The sequence below is a fragment of the Protopterus annectens genome, chromosome 2.part0 (genome assembly GCF_019279795.1).
Source record: "Protopterus annectens isolate FY-2018-M chromosome 2.part0, PAN1.0, whole genome shotgun sequence".
NCBI lineage: Eukaryota > Metazoa > Chordata > Ceratodontiformes > Protopteridae > Protopterus > Protopterus annectens.
In genome coordinates, this window is record NC_056728.1 from 1,822,474,907 (window position 1) to 1,822,494,667 (window position 19,761).

Genomic DNA, 19,761 nt, shown 5'->3' on the forward strand with positions numbered 1-19,761 from the left:
ATTACTAGTCTGTCACCTAAATATCAGAAGTATAAATAAGAAAATTCACTTTCTGCAAGCCCTCCTGGACATGCACTCCCCTGACCTACTATGCCTTACAAAAACCTGGCTCAAATCCATTATCCCTGATAATGAAATTATACCCCCCAACTACAATATAATAAGACTTGACCAGAAAGGTAGGAAAGGAGGCGGAGTAGCCATCCTGTATAAATCCACTCTTGAAATATCCACAGTTAGTACACCACAAGACCTAATGACTACCAACTCCGAAATAATTGTCATAAAAGTCTAACTTAACAAACACAAATCTATAAACATAGCATATATCTATATTCCCCCAGGTGACAACATAGACACCTTAGAATGCACCCTCCAATGGCTATCCACTAACCACCCCCAAGAAACTATTATTCTCGAGGACTTCAATATCAACTGGAAAACATGTTCATCAAACTACCCCACCACCCATATCAACTTACATGGCTTCTCTAAGATTATTACTTCCCCCACCAGAATCAATAAGCCCAACAATAAGGAAAGTATCCTGGATTGGATATTAATAAATAACAAACCCAAGTTATGACATGAGTGACCACCTCCTAACCTATATAATCAGAAAAAGGGATGACATGTCTCATCAAACCACATTTAAAACCCTTAAGAATACAAAAAACTTTAACCTGACTAATTTCCAGGCCGAACTTAACTCATGCAAATGGGTCAATCTTAAATTACTTCCCCTTGATGAAACAGTCTCAGATTTCAATGCTAGATTCCTTGCCATCTTAGACAGGCATGCTCCCCACACGAACAATCAGAACCAAAAACAAAATAGCTCTCTGGCTAACCAATAGTACTAGACAAATACTTATTGCTAGAAACACACCATGGACCTCCTGGAGATCTGCCAAATCCCCACAAGCCTACATTAAATACAAACAAATGAGAAATGAGGCAAAAAAGTCCATTGTGCTAGACAAACAAAACTACTATTTCAATTTACAGCAAAAGCACCAAAATCAGCCACAAAAATTCTGGTCAGGTCTTAATGAACTGCTCCACCAAGGTATATCCTCAAACCCACCCCCTCAGCTACCCTACAACTACCTCCTAAATGTGTTGCAAAGACCTTTAATACTTTCTTCACAGAAACAGCCCCGTCACTAGCTAATAATTTATCTCCCGACACTTCTACTACTATCACATCCACTCAGGTAAATGTGCCTCCCTTCAAATTTGATCCTATCCCCACTAACTATATTAAATCCCTACTTAAGAAGCTAAAACCCATCACCCTGGCAGCAGACCTACTTCCTCTTTGAATTTCTACAAAAGGCCGCTAATGAAATAGCATACCCTGTCTCCATCTTAATCAATCGTACTATCCATGAATCCTACATCACCTCCATCTGGAAAATCTCCCACATTATTCCACTTCATAAAGGGGGAAACTCCACTGAACTCTCTAACTATAGACCTATAGCCATCCTATCTCCCTTAGCCAAAATAATGTATAAATGCATACATAAGCAAATTCTAACTCACCTTATTCAGAATACTCTCCTAGTCCTATCTCAGCATGGATTTAGACCTGCCCAGAGTACAACTACTGCCCTCCTCTCCTTTTCTCACACAATAAATCACAACCATAATCAGAATAAGCTCCCCTCAACCCTCTTTCTTGATCTATCCAAAACATTCGACATGGTGAATCACCACCTACTCCTAGACTCACTAAAATCATTTTCCTTAGACAACCCAGTAATCAACTGGTTCCACTCTTACCTGCATGGCAGACAACAAGCTGTACTATGGAAAGACAATCTATCCCCCCCTTCTACTTGTCACCCTTGGAGTCCCCCAAGATTCTATATTGGGCCCCCTCCTTTTCCCAATATTCATTAATGACCTACCCAAAGTTATCCTAGATGCGACAGGTATACAGTATGCAGATGACTCCATGCTTATCTGCTCTGCCTCCACCCCCACAGAACTACAATCCCTATCCCAAATTACCTTCAGCAAAGTAGAGGACTGGCTCAATAGTCACCGTCTCCTACTGAACCCAAACAAAACCAAACTACTACTTTTCACCCCTACCCATAAGCTAACATCATCAGTAATTACAATCTCATCTAACAATGGCACCATAATCTCTCCAGAACCTTGCACAAAACTTATTGAAATAATCATTGATAATAATCTGAAGTACGATGCTCATGTAGACAAAACCATCAAAACAGTTCACAAAAAATAGGCTCCTTGTATAGGGTTAAACAATTCCTAACCCCATCTGCCAGAACTGCCATAGCTCGGACACATTTGCTGTCAGCCCTTCTCTATGCCTCACCCATCTTCACAAACCTAAGAAAATCAAACATTAACAAAATTACTAGCTGCTATAACAATATAGCTAGATTTGCCACAGGCTAAGCCTACAGAACCCACCACTGTCAGAATCTTCTCAGATTAGGCAGGCTAGAACTACCCAATCAGCTCTAGTATAACCAACTCATAGTTATTCATAAAACCCTCTACCAACCTACCAGTACACCCATTCTGATTAATATTATCACCCCCTACAGCAACCTAGCATCACTCCGCTCATCCAACAGAATGCTAGTACAATCTACCAAAGCTAACAACTCCGCCGGAGAATCATTATTCTCCAACTCTGCTGGAAAAAAATGGAACTCACTTCCTGCTGAACTAACCACTACATCCTCCCTGCCCCAATTCAAAATATCCCTAAAGATATATATAAACAGGGATTGGCTATGTCCATGTCTAAACCCAGACTAACCCAAAAAAATAACAAGAAAAAAGTAAAAAAAAACAAAAGTCACATAGGAGAAATACCCAATAATAACCTTTCTCTACCCAGACAACATAAACTTCTCAACAACCATTTGAATTCTGTTATCAGGAAGATAACTTGTTATACTACCCATTCTAAGGCTATGCTCTTCAACCCCTCTACATACAATTTCCAACAACTTCCCTTCTTAACTAACCACCTTTTCTCTTGATTATCATCCTTACATTCAATCTGTGAATACTTTTCTTTCTACACACTTCAAAGCTGTAAAATTATATCTCTGTATATTTCATACCATAAACCTACAATGTTGCTTGATTTAAATGTAACCTTCACTATAAATTGTCTGTGATTTGTAAATGTTTAGATTTCTATGCAACCACAACTTTAAAGTGTCACTTTTTTTGCATATTTGGAAGTTTTCTCCCCGGGCCTCCGCTGAAAATGGACATGTATCCAGTCGGACTATCCCGGTTAACAAATGTAAAATAAATAAAATAAATAAATTCTGGACACAAATGTATTTGTTGTACATATTCAAAGTTTAGGTTTAGGCATTTTTAATTATGTTTTTGCATATGAATTTTTTATGCAGCTTTGTAATTAAGGCATTTTCTCTTTTTTCTCGTTAGTTCATTCACTAGTATTTGTTGTTTGCATTATATGAGCATTTTTTTAGTCCGCTTAGTGAGACTGTTTCATATTTTTCATTGACCAGTAGAGGGCACTAGTTACACTAGCTATCCTGTAATAAATTCAGAGAGAGACTCTCCTTTTGAATGCTGTTTACAACCCAGGTAGTTTTGTACCTAAGGGAAGCTTACACTCACTCAGCAATTAGTTGTAGGAACTCATGCATAAAAGTGGAGCTTTTGGTGAGTAAAAATTAGAATAGAACATTTTTCATGTGCAATGAGCATGTTGCATAGCAGGAAAGTTTAACTATTAGTCTATGCTCAGTGAGCCGATCCATGTCTTCCAGATCTGTATGCATAAACTGTAACAGCTGACTTTGAAAAGGCATTAGTATGTCATATCATTTACAATAGATAAACTTGTTGATTTATGACAAGGTATGCTTAGTAAAACCATTGGGGTTTCCATATAAGTTTTTCTTATTTATCTTGTTATATGTACAAGACTGTTGTTTAGATCTACATGCATGGACTACTTAACTTAGTTTTGAAACGGCAAGTGTAGTAGACTCATTTGAAATAGATATATTTGCTGATTAGTTACAAGTTGTGTTAAGTGGAAGCTATGGGGTGAGCATATAAGTATTTTTAGTGGAAACTGACTGCTATTAATATGATTATGCTTTTGATAGTATGAGAACTGTTTGTTATATATAAACATGTATGTATACTTTATTCAGAAACTTTATATGTTAATTTTACCAGCTTTTCAGCCTTGCATGATAGGCTGAATGTTTTATATTTGTTTTTTTATGATGAATGTGCTATTTGGGATTTTGCAAGCTGGAGTTTAGGTCAGGTGACTAGTATAACTGAAGAGTCAGGTGATTGTTTTATATGTCATGTGACTACTCCTAGCATTTTTATTGGTTTATGGAGACTTAAAAATACAAGCATTTTGAGATGTTATTTTATTGTATCTGAAGAAGTGTTGTGGAAGCAATATGAAAGCGCTTATACTTCATTGAACTCAATTTATCTTTTAACTGCCGTGTTTACCACCTCCTTGGGTTTGCCTTTTGATTACGTTTTGTACTAGGAATTGGTTTCATCCACTGACGTGGTGAAATTTTTTGTGACTTATACATTCTTACATGTCAACAGCTTACTACTAGGCAGTCAGACTTGCACATGCTCAGTATTTATATACTTGTGCAAGCCCTTAGATAGCTTCTTAAAGAGATATACAAAAATTGATCTACATCCTTCCTCTTAAAAAGATTGCCATTAACCAAAATGGCATTGCAATTAAACATGCATCAATATAGACATCAGAAACAAACACAATGTTCATGTCCAAATTGCCGTGTATCTCTAACATGGTTTGGAGATTTGAACGGATCTTGTAACATAACAATCAGGACTGGGTTTAGCAACAGAGACAGTCTAGTGAACAACTCATATCAGGAACTTCGGGATTCATCGCAGGAACAGGAATATTCTCTGGAACTTTTTCTGGAACTGGAACACTGAACTACTCACTCTGAGATGGTCTTTCTCACAGGCTATGTGCTGTGGTATAGGCTCAGACACTGGTATTAAATGTTTCCAATTCTGCCTAAAGTCCTTGTGATTCCACAATGTACGGTCTTGTCTCTGGCCAAATGTTCTTCACAACTCCAATCTGATCATAACCTTTGGACATTTGCATCCTTACCACTTCTCTCCCTCATAATGGATTCAGCAGTTTGCTGGTCTTATCATAAACAGACTTCTGGGTTAAAAGCTTCTTCAGCAGATTGGTTGTTAATGACCCATTGTTTTTGGCACATGGAGCCAACAATTGACTGCTAATTGGTAATGTGGTTCTGGTTTGTCTCAACAGAAGTCTCTGAGCAGGTGACCCAAGATGTTTATCACAAGAAATGTTTCTAATATTTAAGAGATTCAGGAAAACATCACTATTGTCTCATTTTGACTTCTCTAATAACTGCTTTGCCTTTGAACTGCACATTCTGACAAATCATTTGACTTTGGATACTCTGGGCTACTCGTGACATGAATAAAGTCCCACTCTTTGGCAAATCTTTTGAATTGTTGGCTTGTAAACTGTGTCCATTGTCAGAAATAACTTTGTGTGAACTACCATGGACTGCAAAATAACACTTCATCTTAGTAATGACAGTATTGGATGCTAGAGTGGGAAGTAAGTCAATCTTCAACCAATTTGAATACGAGTCTACTAACACCAAATAATGTTGACCATGCCACTCGAAACTATCAGTGGCTATCATCAACCATGGTAGTTCAGGAATCTGATTCAGCTGAAGTGGTTCTTTCTTTTGATGTGGCTTTGTACTATTACACACAGAACAAGATGAAAGTACTCTCTCAATATCTTGTGACATAGAATTCCAAAATACTAATCCTCTTGCCCTTCTTTTGGTAGAGTCTGCTCCTGGATAAACTTGATGTAAGATAGTAATGCATTCTTGTTGCAAAGACTTTGGAACAATAACTTTAGGACCTTTCATGATGATACCCTTATCTGACAAAATCTCATCTCTGTCTGGAAAATAAGGTTGCACTTCTGGAGGTAAACTAGATTGCTTTGATGGCCATCCTTCTTTGAGGAAGTGGTTGAGCTTTTGTAAAACTGGATCTGTGTCTATATGATGTCTAAGCTTATCAAGAAGTGTGGAAGAAAAAATTCTCACCTCCATGACTTCAAAATCAAAGTGCTCATTCTCATGCTGTTCGTTGGTTGATCTGGGTGATCTGGACAATGTATCAGCAAGACAAAGAAGTTTGTCTCTCTTGAAGACAAGATTGAAATGATACTTTTGCAATCTCAACATCATGCGTTGCAATCTGGCAGGAGCTGTATGCATAGGTTTTCTCAAAATAGTGACTAGAGGTTAGTGGTCTGTTTCGATGTGGATAGGTCTACCATAAACATAATCATGGAACTTAGAACATGCAAACACAATTGACAAAAGCTGTTCTCTATCTAATCATACTGCATTTCAGCTTGTGTAAGAGTTATGCTTGCATAAGCAACAGGTTGACCCTCTTGTAGAATGACTGCATCAAGACCAAATTTTGAAACATCACATGAAAGAGTAACTGGCTTGTGGATGTCATGGTATCTGAGAGTAGGTGGACTGGCAATTCTCTGTTTCAGGACATCAAATGTTCTCTGGTGTTGCTTTAACCAAAACCAAGATACATCTTTACATGTTAGCTCTCTGAGTGGAGCTGATATTTGACACAAGTCTGGAATAAACTTGCCTAGGTAGTTGACCATGCCTAGAAAACATTGCAGGGCTTAAACATTGTCTGGAGCTAACATCTCAAGAATGGCTGTTTGCTTAGAAGGGTCTGGTCTTAAGCCTGAACTGGTAAATAAATGACCAACATAAGTGACTTCTCGTAGCCTGAATTTGTGTTTATGTGGATTGAGCTAAAGATTTACTTGATGTAACTTCTCCAGAACTTTTCTGAGGTTTCTGTCATGCTCAGCTTCACCATTATCTCCTACTAGTATGTCGTCTACTATAATAGCACAAGGATACCCTGAAAAAAATTAGCTTCATTGCACGTTGAAAGACATCACTTGCAGAATGTATCCCAAATGGCATTCTCAAAAATCTGTACCTTCCAAACAGAGTACTGAAAGTAGTTAGCAATGAGGATTTCTTGTCAAGCAAAATTTGCCAAAATGAACTCTTTGCTTGTAAGACAGAAGAAAACAGTGGTATTTGGCATTAGAGCAGCAACTTCTTTGACTGTATGCATTGAATGATGAGGTCTCTTCAGTGCCTTGTTTAAATCTCATGGATCAATACATATTCTGATGTCTTCTGAGCTTTTCTTATGCACTACCACTATGGAAGATACCCACTCAGTCGGAGTTGATGAACCAACTGGACAAATCACACCCTGTTGCACCATTTTGTCTAGTTCAGCATTGACTCTGGCCTGCATAGCTATTGGAACTTTTCAGGCTGGCCTGATTACTGGGATGACATCTGGGTCTAACTTCATGGAGTACACAAGTGGAAGCTTACCCTAGTTTGTTTTGGGAAAGATCAGCATAAGTAGAAAAAATATACTGGGCAGAATTAGAATAAGTAGTCCCTCAAGCTAACACGGTGGGCTTCCTTGTTAAATGAAAGCAGTCCCATTTTCAAACTGTCTCTGAGCCCTAATAATGACTGAACGTGCCTCTTGACCACATAAAATAATAAGTTGTAGCTTCTCCCAGCAGAGTAACATGAAAGGATTACTGAGCTTTCCATTTGAATCTCTTCACCACCATAAGCAACAAGCTTCACACACTTTGTCAGTTCAAGCCTTTCACCAGCACATAATCTAACAAATGTTTCTGCAGATATAACATTGCACTTTGAGCCAGTATCATCTTTGAGCTCTATGGGTTTGCCATTTATCCGAAGAGTACAAAATACGTCATTCTTGGCCCATAAATCTACTGTATTGATTGTTTCACTAAGCACTGACACAGCATCAATATGAAAATTAGAGTTGCAGCTTCCTCATTGATCAACTAATTTCTTAAAATGTTCACCTTTAATAAAAGAATGTGTGACTTTTGATTTACAAAATCTTTTGAAATGATTTCATTTATTACATTTGTGGCATTGTTGACCAAAAGCTAAGCATTTCTCTATTTTAGATTCAGGACTGCTACCACAATTAGGACAGTTGGAAATGAAACTGGGTGTTGGCCCTTGCTTTGAATTTGCTGAATCACTCTTATGCTTCACTGAGACTGTGCAAACTCTGGAACTTGCTAGAAAGCTGTGGGGTTTACCTGTGGGTGTTGCAGGGGCTGTAGCTGCTGCCATGTGTGTGGGCCTGTTTGTTTTAACCATGTGCTGCATGCTATCAATGTCAGCTTTAGAAGTTACTGGAAACATGCCTTTCTCATTTGTAAGCATACTTGTGTGCTTTTCTGTGAGCTCATATATCTGACAAATTTCAGTAACCTTATTCAAAGTTAAATCACTGTCATGAAGCTAAATCTTTCTCACAGCATCATATTTAATACAACACACAAGTCTGTCCTTTATCAACTCATCCCTTAAATCACCAAATATGCATGTTTTAGCTTTATTTCTCAAGTCAGTTATATATGCTGTAAAGGTTTCACCAGGCCTTTGATCCCTTGTGTAAAATAAGTGCCTCTCCATTATAATGTTTGTCTGGGGGGTTACACATTTCTCTAAAGTTATGTTGTAAACACTCAGGCTCCTTCCATGACTCAGCCGGTACAACAATATGACAGTTTTCCCCCCTCTCCAGCAAAGAGAGCAGGTGCATACACAAATGAACATTCCCTTTCAATGGCTTCTGACCAGCTAAATTAAGCAGAATAAATGCCTTTGTATGGTCACCTTTATCAGAAAATGCAGCCTGTATAAAAATGTCATACTCTTGCTCAAACACTCTTCAGTTCTCTGAAATATTATTATCAAACACAAGACATATCTAAAGCATTTGACATGGTCCCACACAAACAACTTATCTCTGTCCTCAATAATCTATCCTTCTCACAATCGGTCATCAACTGGTTTCAGAGTTACCTGTCTGACCGCCAACAATCCATTGTATGGCAGAATGACATATCTCCCCAACTACTTGTCTCCATAGGGGTTCCCCAAGGATCCATCCTTGGACCCCTACTCTTCTCGGTTTACACCAATAATCTAGCCTCTTCCACCAAACATGGCACACTCATACAATACGCAGATGACTCGACCATCTTCTGCTCAGCCCAGTCCCTACCAAAACTGCAAAAAGTCACACAGGAAGCCTTTTCCTCTGTTGAAACATGGTTATCCGATGCCCGATTAATACTCAACCCAAACAAAACTAAACTACTCATCTTCCAACCCACCAAACATACTCAAAACAACTCTCACTTTAACATCACGGCAAAAGACAACACCACTATATACCCAACTGAACATACCAAATTGCTAGGAGTGGAAATAGACAATAAACTAAAATTTGACATTCACATATCCATGACTATAAAAAAAGTCCACAAAAACTAGGAGCGTTATACAGAAATAAGCAATTTCTCATCAAAGCAGCAAAGATTTCAATAGCAAATCCCACCTTATCTCTACCCTACTTTATGCCTCTCCAATATATACCAACCTAAGGCAATGTGATCTAAACAAGATAGAGACCTGCTACAACAAAATTGCCAAATTCGCCACAGGGGCATCCTACCGTAGTCACCACTGTCTCTCACTTGCTGAACTGGGCTGGCTTGAACTCCCTCACCTCCTTCAATGGTATCAACTCTCACTCGCCCACAAACTAGTAAACCATCCACTAAATGTCCCATCCCTCCAGAATCTACTCCAACCCTATCGGACCACCAGACCACTAAGATCCAGCAGCAAAAATCACTTGCAGATCACTAAAGCCAATAACTCTGCTGGTGAAGCACTATTCTCTTGCGCCATAGCCAAATTATGGAACTCACTCCCACCCACAATTACCTCCATACCATCATGCACCCACTTCAAAACTTTACTAAAAGCACAACTAAAAACATGCTGGTTATGATCTTGCAACTCCCACTCTAATATCATCCACCCCATCCAACCACTACCTTTCTTTCCACTCCACTAACTACCTTGATTATAGCAAGCTCAGATGCTCATAAGCCAGTACTTATTATACAGCACAAACTTCTTCTTCTTGTAACATTTGTTAATGTCTGGTATGCACTTCACAGATAAAGATTCTAGTTGTCTACTAATGTACTATGTTCTTCATCTGTAAATATGTTGTAAGTATTTACTATGTAAATTGTTAATCACTATGTAATCCAATGTAAATACTGTCTGTTTATTTTAACTGTGGAGCTTTTCTCCCCGGGCCTCCGCTGAAAATGGACCTATGTCCAGTCGGACACTCCCGGTCAACAAATTTAAATAAATAAATAAATAAATAAATAAATAAATAAAATAAAGTGTGCTAGGTTTTCGAAATCCTTCAGCCATGCCAGCAACATATGTGCAAACACACTGAAAATATGACCCTTGAAATTATATATGAACAAGTTGTCTCTGCAGCTTGCAGTAACACTCAAATACACAATAAACTCTTCGAAATACTGTACTTTGCAAAATATGCTCTGAAATGTCTGTATTTGCAAAATAACTGTACTGTAATACTGCGCAAATATCCGAACACTTCAAACACTTCTGATAACTCAGATAGCTTTAATTATTATGAAAATATGGGCTTTATGAAAAATGCAGTCATTTCCCTTTATTTTATTTGTTTTATTCGTTTTATGCAATTTGGACTTTATTTCAAACATTTTCCATAGTAATTTGAACATTTCTATCAATGTCAGACATTTCAACTTATTTTAATATCATTTAAACTGTTCTGTATTCTTTGTTTCATATTTTGTGAATAAGAGGTAGTTTGAGCAAGTTTTAATATCTGAAATTTGTATCTGACCTTTTTTGTGAATTATACATGCAGTAGGGATGGTCCACTTCTGTATATACCTCCAACAGTAGCTAGATGCCTCTAGGATTCAAAGTAGAGAAACTGGAGTTCTTTCTGGCCATAAGTAATTTCAACCATGCCTCTTCTGACACCATGTCGCTTGTCCGTCTATACACAGAAGATGAAGCAGGTGGGGTAGTTCATTTAAGATGCTTTATTACATAGAAAGACATCAGGATGGATAGCAGCATCATTAAATATGAATGAACGTATTAACAGACAGACCTTACATACATACATGCTTACATTTCAACAGCTTATTACAAAATGGTTGGCGAGCTCATACTTGCTCAGTATTTATACACTTGTGCAAGCCCTTGGATAGCATCTTAAAGAGACATACACACATTGATCTACACCCATCCATAGCTTCCTCTCATTCTTCCAGATGTTTGACTGAAGCTGATGGGGACAGAAAAATGAGGAGATTCTTCTCAGCAAACAAGGCACCTTGTAGTGAAGTAGAATACTTTAATAAAAGTATAAGGTTCTTTGAAACAGACCGGTTTCAGCAAATACAATAGACAGAGCCTTCTTCAGTGTATGGATTTCATACAGAGAAGAACCTTTTTATAAATAATTCATTGAATCATGTGATTAATTACAAATGTTCATTAAGACCTGGCTTAAAGAGCCCGCCAAGTTTGATAATCCATTTTTTTCTCCATGGAATTCAGTAAATCATGCCAACCTAATTTATTATTTCTAGATCTCAAGATTTTATCTATAATGGTAAAACTGAAACATGCATTGTGATGAATTAAAGAATGTTTATATAAGGCATTCGTTTCTATCTTGTTTTTGATATCACTAAGATGCTCAGATATTTGAAGTTTCAAGGGTCTTGAAGTTTGACCAACATAGAATGCAGGACAGTTGCACGTGGCCAAGTAAATTACTCAATCAGAGGAACAGTTAGCAAAGAATTTTATATTATACACTTCAGGGGTATTTTGGCTAGTAAAACTTTTAGTTTTAAGTAACTTGGTACAATATGTGCAGTGTCCGCAAGGAAAGCATCCAAGTAGAGGTTCACCTGATAGTGTAGTTTGGATGGTATTTGTAGTTTTCACTTCAGAATGTTTAAAATGATTGAAAAAAGCGGATACATTTTTCCCTTTATGGAAAGAAAATGAACATCTATCACCAAGGATTTCATGAAGTTTAGGTTCACAAGTTAATATGTTCAAATTTTGTTGGACCATATTAATTAGTGTATTTATATTTCGTCCATATGTGGTGATAAGTCTGGGTGGTTCGGAGCTGGATTTGTTTCTGGTTCCATAAAGAAAGAGATCTTCATGTTTCATCCTATCAACAGTATGTTTGGTATGTACTAAATGACCCATTTTGTAGCCCCGGTCATGAAATCTATGTACTAGATCGTCCCTGAAAAGTGTGTATGTGTGTTGATCAGAACAAATGCATTTAATACGCATAAACTGGGATTTAGGAATGTTTTTGCAAATGTGGGGAGGATGAAAGCTGGTGGCATGAAGCAGTGAATTATTTTTGAGGAATTTACAATGAATTTCTGTGGTCAGCGTATGATCAGATGCGTGGCAAACCAAAACATCTTAAAAAATTATTTTATTTTTATCATAGCTGACAGAAAATTCGATTCCCTATTTATTTTCATTCAAATAAGTAATAAATTCCAAAAGAAATTCACTATCAGCCCTCCATACCAACCAGCAATCATCCAAATATCTATGCCAGATGTCCATTTCTTCAATATAAATATTGTGAGAATTGTCATAAATTACCTGTTCTTCGAAGTAAGCCATGAACAAATCTGCGTATACGGGGGCAAAGGAGGCCCCCATGGCTGTCCCCTTAGTTTGCAAATAACATTTTCCCTTATAGAAGAACACATTCTTGGTCAATACATGTTCTGTCAAACACAACAAAAGGGTATTGAAACCTGGCTTGTATAGTTCAGTCTTGTTAAGCCAATATTCCAAAGCCTCCAAACCAGCCCAGTGTGGTATGTTCGTATATAATGATTTTACATCTAATGTGCAGAGTAACCAATCTGGCTCAAGCTGTGTGTCGGAAATAATTTGAAGGAATTCAGTCGTGTCCCTGATCCTTGCTCGGACACATTGTAAAAGTGGCTGTAGGTATTTGGTTAAAAACAGAGATAATGGTTCAGTTAATGAATTTTTACCGGAAACAATAGGTCTACCTGGAGGATTGTGAATATCCTTATGTATTTTAGGTAAAAAATATATGTATTGTGGGCAAGGATTGGGAATAGTGAGTTGAAACTGTGTATGTTTGGTGATAATCCCCTCCTTGACAGCTGAAACGAGAAAATAATCAATCTGTTGTTTAAAAACAGGTGTTGGATCAATGGATAATTCAGTATAATATCGTGCATCGGATAATTGACTAAATGCTTCATGGCCATATTGGGATAAATCCTGAACAACTATTGAACCCCCTTTATCAGAACCAATAATAACCAACTTGTGGTTATTGGCTAGTTTAGTGATGTTATCCATACATGTTCTAGATAAATTGTTTGGTAAGGGGGGGACTGACCTAAAGTGAAAATGAAGGTCTTTAATCATGGCATATTGAAACATAGAAACATGATTATTCATGGGAGGCATGAAGGAAGATCTGTGGTATTTGAATTCATCAGAGATCTTTGATGATTGTTGTTCCTGAAAGAATAATTTAAGGTTGAGAATCCTACAAAATGAAATAATATCATGAACAAAACTTACTTCTGAAACAAAAAAAACAGGAATAAATGATAATCCTTTATTAAGAATCTCAATTTCAGAGGAGGAAAGGACGTGTGATGAAATGTTAGTAATGTTTACATTTTTTACTTTATCACAAACATCTGTAGTAGAGTTTCCATGTTGTCTACATCCTTTATGTTTTCTGCCCCCCCTCCTATGTGTAAACCCTGCGTGGTTGTGGAGTTCCTTCTTTTTAATGCTGATGAGCCTGTGGCACTCCCTGAATCAGTATCTAGACCCGAAGAAGAATAATCATCAGCTGAGGTATCAGTATTGTGGGGTGTACCTTTTTTAAGAATGGATTTGGTCCGTTTCCTTTTAGGAGTGGTCCGGTTTTGAGCAGTAAATCGGACATGTTTTACTTTATTTTCAAAATTAAAAGGGTCACCTTTAGTATAATCATCTAGGTCTCTTTGAAACTTCTTCATTTTACTTTCTTTTAGCTGAGATTATAATCTAAGTAATTCCTTACTCAGATTTTTAATACTATTAGTATAAATGGTCTGTCCCTCAAATTGCTTGGCCTTTTCACTGAGTAAGGTGATGGATGAAATTTCCTGTTCAATGATTCTATTATGATAGTTAGCCAATATTTCAACAAATTTGAGAGATGTTTCTTGTTGAACCTCACTCCATTGTTTAAGTAAGAGATCATCAGGGGTATTTACCAATGGTTGTGTACGTATCCTTAAACCCCGTGGGGTAATTCTTTTGAGCAAATAGGCACGGAAAAGCTTATAATGCCAAACATTATTTTGCAAAGATCTCATATGTTTATTTAAGTGTGAAAAAATATTTTCACAACTGTCATTATTGTCTGCATCACCAAGATCATCCAACTGTTCACCAAGTGGACCTAATCCAAAAACCGAAAGATCATCTCTGTCAGCAGATAGACCTGTAAGTAAATGATGCAATTCCATGGTGAACCGTGAAAATTATGATGATTGAAAAACAACAAAAAATCCACAAATGGACAGATACCAAGTGTCAAAATGGACAAGATATTTGGGTTGTGTAAATATCAAAATATCCTGATGAATGACCTTGGCCGGTTCAAAATTGGATCAATAAGCAATACACCTATGATGATTTTAAATATATAAAATATATATAAACACCACCGAAAAAATCAGTGGATATAAGATAAGTCCTTTGCTGGTCCTAATTGAACCAATAAGCCCTAGGTCAATTGCTTCACTTGGTCAAATTATGACTTGGTTCACAATGTGAAAAAATAGGGTGAAGTTGGTGCAGCAGACAAAATGACAGGAGCGAAGGCTGAAAAAAAATTGCATTTTGGCTTAGATAAGCTTCCAATAGAGCCTAGGACAATGAGTAAACTACCGTACAGAAGAGTCTCGATAATGGTTGTCAGAACCAAATCCAATGGAACAAAACTTATAGCAATGCAAAATTTCTACTTCTACTCCATTAGGGGCACATTATAATGTGATGAAATAGACTTATACGACCATAAGTAAATGATCAAAGAACAACCTAACTATAATGGAGTTGAAATTATGATCAAATGCCCAAAAGAAACATCCAAAGTAGTGTATCAGTGCCAATGGTGTGTATCATATACAAGTAGTGAATAAATGTGTAAAATGGCAATATTAAATCCAAATTGGTAGTATAGAATCATGGAACAGTAAAACAACCATGAATAAGATGAATATAAAAATAGGAAAATGAAAAGTATATATATATATATATATATATATATATATATATATATGCACAAAAATCACCTATACCAATGCTTGAATATTATACCATATATGAAATGGATATGCCCAGTATATAAGTTGGTTATTATTGGTTCTGATAAAGGGGGTTCAATAGTTGGTCAGGATTTATCCCAATACGACCATGAAGCATTTAGTCAATTATCCAATGCATGATATTATTCTGAATTATCCATTGATCCAACACCTGTTTTTAAACAACAGATTGATTCTTTTCTCATTTCAGCTGTTGAGGAGGGGATTATCACCAAAAATACACAGTTTCAACTCACTATTCCCAATCCTTGCCCACAATACATATATTTTTTACCTAAAATACATAAGGATCTTCACAAATCTTCCAGGTAGACCTATTGTTTGCGGTAAAAATTCATTAACTGAACCATTATCTCTGTTTTTAACCAAATACCTACAGCCGCTTTTACAATGTGTCCGAGCAAGGATCAGGGACACGACTGAATTCCTGCAAATTATTTCCGACACACAGCTGGAGCCAGATTGGTTACTCTGCACATTAGATGTAAAATCATTATATACCAACATACCACACTGGGCTGGTTTGGAGGCTTTGGAATATTGGCTTAACAAGACTGAACTATACAAGCCAGGTATCAATACCCTTTTGTTGTGTTTGACAGAACATGTATTGACCAAGAATGTGTTCTTCTATAAGGGAAAATGTTATTTGCAAACTAAGGGGACAGCCATGGGGGCCTCTTTTGCCCCCATATACGCAGATTTGTTCATGGCTTACTTCGAAGAACAGGTAATTTATGACAATTCTCACAATATTTATATTGAAGAAATGGACATCTGGCATAGATATTTGGACGATTGCTGGTTGGTATGGAGGGCTGATAGTGAATATCTTTTGGAATTTATTACTTATTTGAATGAAAATAAATGGGGAATTGAATTTTCTGTCAGCTATGATAAAAATAAAATAATTTTTTTAGATGTTTTGGTTTGCCGCGCATCTGATCATATGCTGACCACAGAAATTCATCGTAAATTCCCCGAAAATAATTCACTGCTCCATGCCACCAGCTTTCATCCTCCCCACATTTGCAAAAACATTCCTAAATCCCAGTTTATGCATATTAAATGCATTTGTTCTGAACAACACACATACACACGTTTCAGGGACGATCTAGTACATAGATTTCATGACCAGGGCTACAAAATGAACAAAGAAAAAAGACTTTAGGTGTCGTCCACAGCTTCAGGCTTCAGACTGTTAAAACACAATTTATTAATCGCTTAAAAAGTGAAGCTGACAGGATGTAGACTTCACTAGAATGTGATGAACTGAAAATAGTTGAGTATCCAAACTGTAGTCATCCACAGCTTCAAACTTCAGGCTGTTAAAACTCGATTTATTGAAAGCTTAAAAAGAGAAGCTGACAAATGCATACTTCACTGAAATAATTAGCCTAGTAATTAACATCTACAACTTAAGGCTTCAAGTTGTTAAAGCACAGTTAATAGCACAATTGATAGCTGCTTTGTGAGCAAAGCTGACAAAAACATATACTTCACTGGAGCGTAAAAAGCTGAAAAGATGAAATTTTCCAAACGATGAGCACTTTCGGCAGATGCTTTCTTCAGATTGTATAAAAGTGTGGTTAGCTCTTCCTGTTTATAAAGGAAACACAATCAAGAGCTGGTGGCTGATTGTCTTTAGTGTTCTTAAAGGCACAGGACAAAAATAAATTTTCAAAGTGGAGATTTGTCTCCTATAATGTAGTTCAATGTTAAAATGCTGGAATCATGTATTGATATTTGGTAGGTTTCTTCTAGATTTTAGAACAGGTCTGAGAGGTACTATTGTATTAAGACCTGGGGGTCAATTGGCTCTAAAATTATTGATCCAAAAGATCTCTCTTAATTCTGTCCTGTTGTGGACATCTCCTTCCCTGATGTTTTGGGTGACCACTTCCACAGCTTTAAACAAGAAATTATGTGTAGGATGGACCAATACGTGTGCTGCTAAGGCATTATGTGGAACTTTCTGATCAATGTCTCTGACATGTCAGGGAATACAATCCTTCAGTCGTTGGTCAGTTTTACCAAGATAAAAAGCTTGGCACTTGCAACAGGTAGCCAAATAGATAATGTGGCTAGTAGTACAATCAGCATAAACATCGAAATGAAAGTTACATCCAGATACTGGATGGAGGAAAGTATTACTAATATCTAAGTAAGAACAAGCTTTGCATCTGCAGCATTTAAAAGTACCCTTGCGGTCTGAAAGTGGATCACCACGTTTAAAGCCATCTTTATGGCATAGTAATCTCTTGATATTTTTTTTATTCTTATAGAGAAACCTAGGTCTCTCTCCTACGATGTTCTTTATTTTATCATCCACTGTCAGAATCAGCCAGAATTTCCTGATCACTTCACAGACCTGTCGATTGTCTGAACTGTAAGTAAGCATACATCTAAGTTGTTGAGGTGTTGTGTCATTAGACTGTCTTTTTGAAGCTTGTTCAGACCTCTCTGAGTAATAATGTTGACTTCTTTGCTTTCTATAGGCTTGCACCTGTGATATTGGTGGAAAATTATTTTCCTGGTAGGCCCTAGCCTTCAAATATCTACGTAGATTGGATTGCTCTTCCAAAAATTCCTCCTCATCAGTACATAGTCTTGAGACTCTTAAGATTTGGTTGTCAAAGATGTTGTCAAAAATATGTCTTGGATGCATGCTCTGCCTGTGTAAGAAATAATTTTGCCAGGTCTCTTTCCTATGCACCCCAGTAGAGAGACCTAAAATTGGATGTAAACGTATCTTGACATCCAAGAAATCTATGACTGAGGATGAGTGTTTCATTTTGAACTCACGGAAGTCAGTGCTGTTGTTAATAAAGCTGACAAAAAGATCCATTTGGTCAATGCCTCCTTTCGATAAACAAAAAACATCATCCACAAAATGCCCATAATAGACAAGTTCATTCTTCCAGATATTTCCATCACTGAAGATTGTTTTAAATTCCCACTCAGCCAAGACCACGTTTGAATAACTGTTGGCACATGGAGTTCCCATGGCCACAGCCCAGGTTTGCAAATAAAAGGTATCTCCAGACATAAAGATGTTATTTTGAAGGACTAATTCCAGCAGAGAACAAAGAGGTTCTGTTGTTAAATTATGTCTAATCAGAAAATCATGTAAGGCCCTCAGGCCATACTCATGGGGATCACAGTAAAGAGACTGGTTATGTCCATAGTTACAAGTAGAAGGTTATCAAAACCGTCCGGAGACTTAACAGTGGAGAACAAGTCTTTCAAGAAGCTGCCTGTATCATTTAAGACAGTGGTAGCATAAGGCAAAGCTTTCTTGAGTTCATTTTCAACATACATGGATATAGATTCAGTGATCCATCCTCTCCCAGAGACAATGGGACGTAAGGGAGGGTCCAAAAGATCTTTATGTATCTTAGGTAATCCACCAATGCTGGGAAACATAGGATGAGGTGTTTCAAAAAATTCATATAAATCTTGACTAATCCTTCTTTCCATCAGTAGATCATAGGTGCTCCCTTTGATGTGTTCATTTCTCTGATTTACTTCTTTCTTACTCAATTTGCGATAAGTCATGTTGTCATCCAACATCAGTGAAACTTTATTACGATACCAGTCTGCATCCATCACTACTATGCAGCCACCTTTACCTGCTGGTTTGATCACCAAGCTATCTGTCCTTCTCAACTGTTGGAGAGCCTCTTTTTCTTTCCTGTTTAAATTATAGAAACAATTCTTAGTTTTATCTGTTGTACCTCCCACCTTGTTTATCTCATCCTCACACAATTTCATAAAAAGTTCTACTTGAGGAGGATTAACTGACAAAATGCAAACTTCACTGAAATAATTAGCCTAGTGATTAACATCCACAACTTTAGGCTTCAAGTTGTTAAAGCACAGTTAATAGCACAATTGATAGCTGCTTTGTGAGCAAAGCTGACAAAAACATATACTTCACTGGAGCGTAAAAAGCTGAAAAGATGAAATTTTCCAAACGATGAGCGCTTTCGGCAGATGCCTTCTTCAGATCATATAAAAGTGTGATTAGCTCTTCCTGTTTATAAAGGAAACACAATCAAGAGCTGGTAGCTGATTGTCTTTAGTGTTCTTAAAGGCACAGGACAAAATAAATGTTCAAAGTGGAGATTTATCTCCTATAATGTAGTTCAATGTTAAAATGCTGGAATCATGTATTGATATTTGTTAGGTTTCTTCTA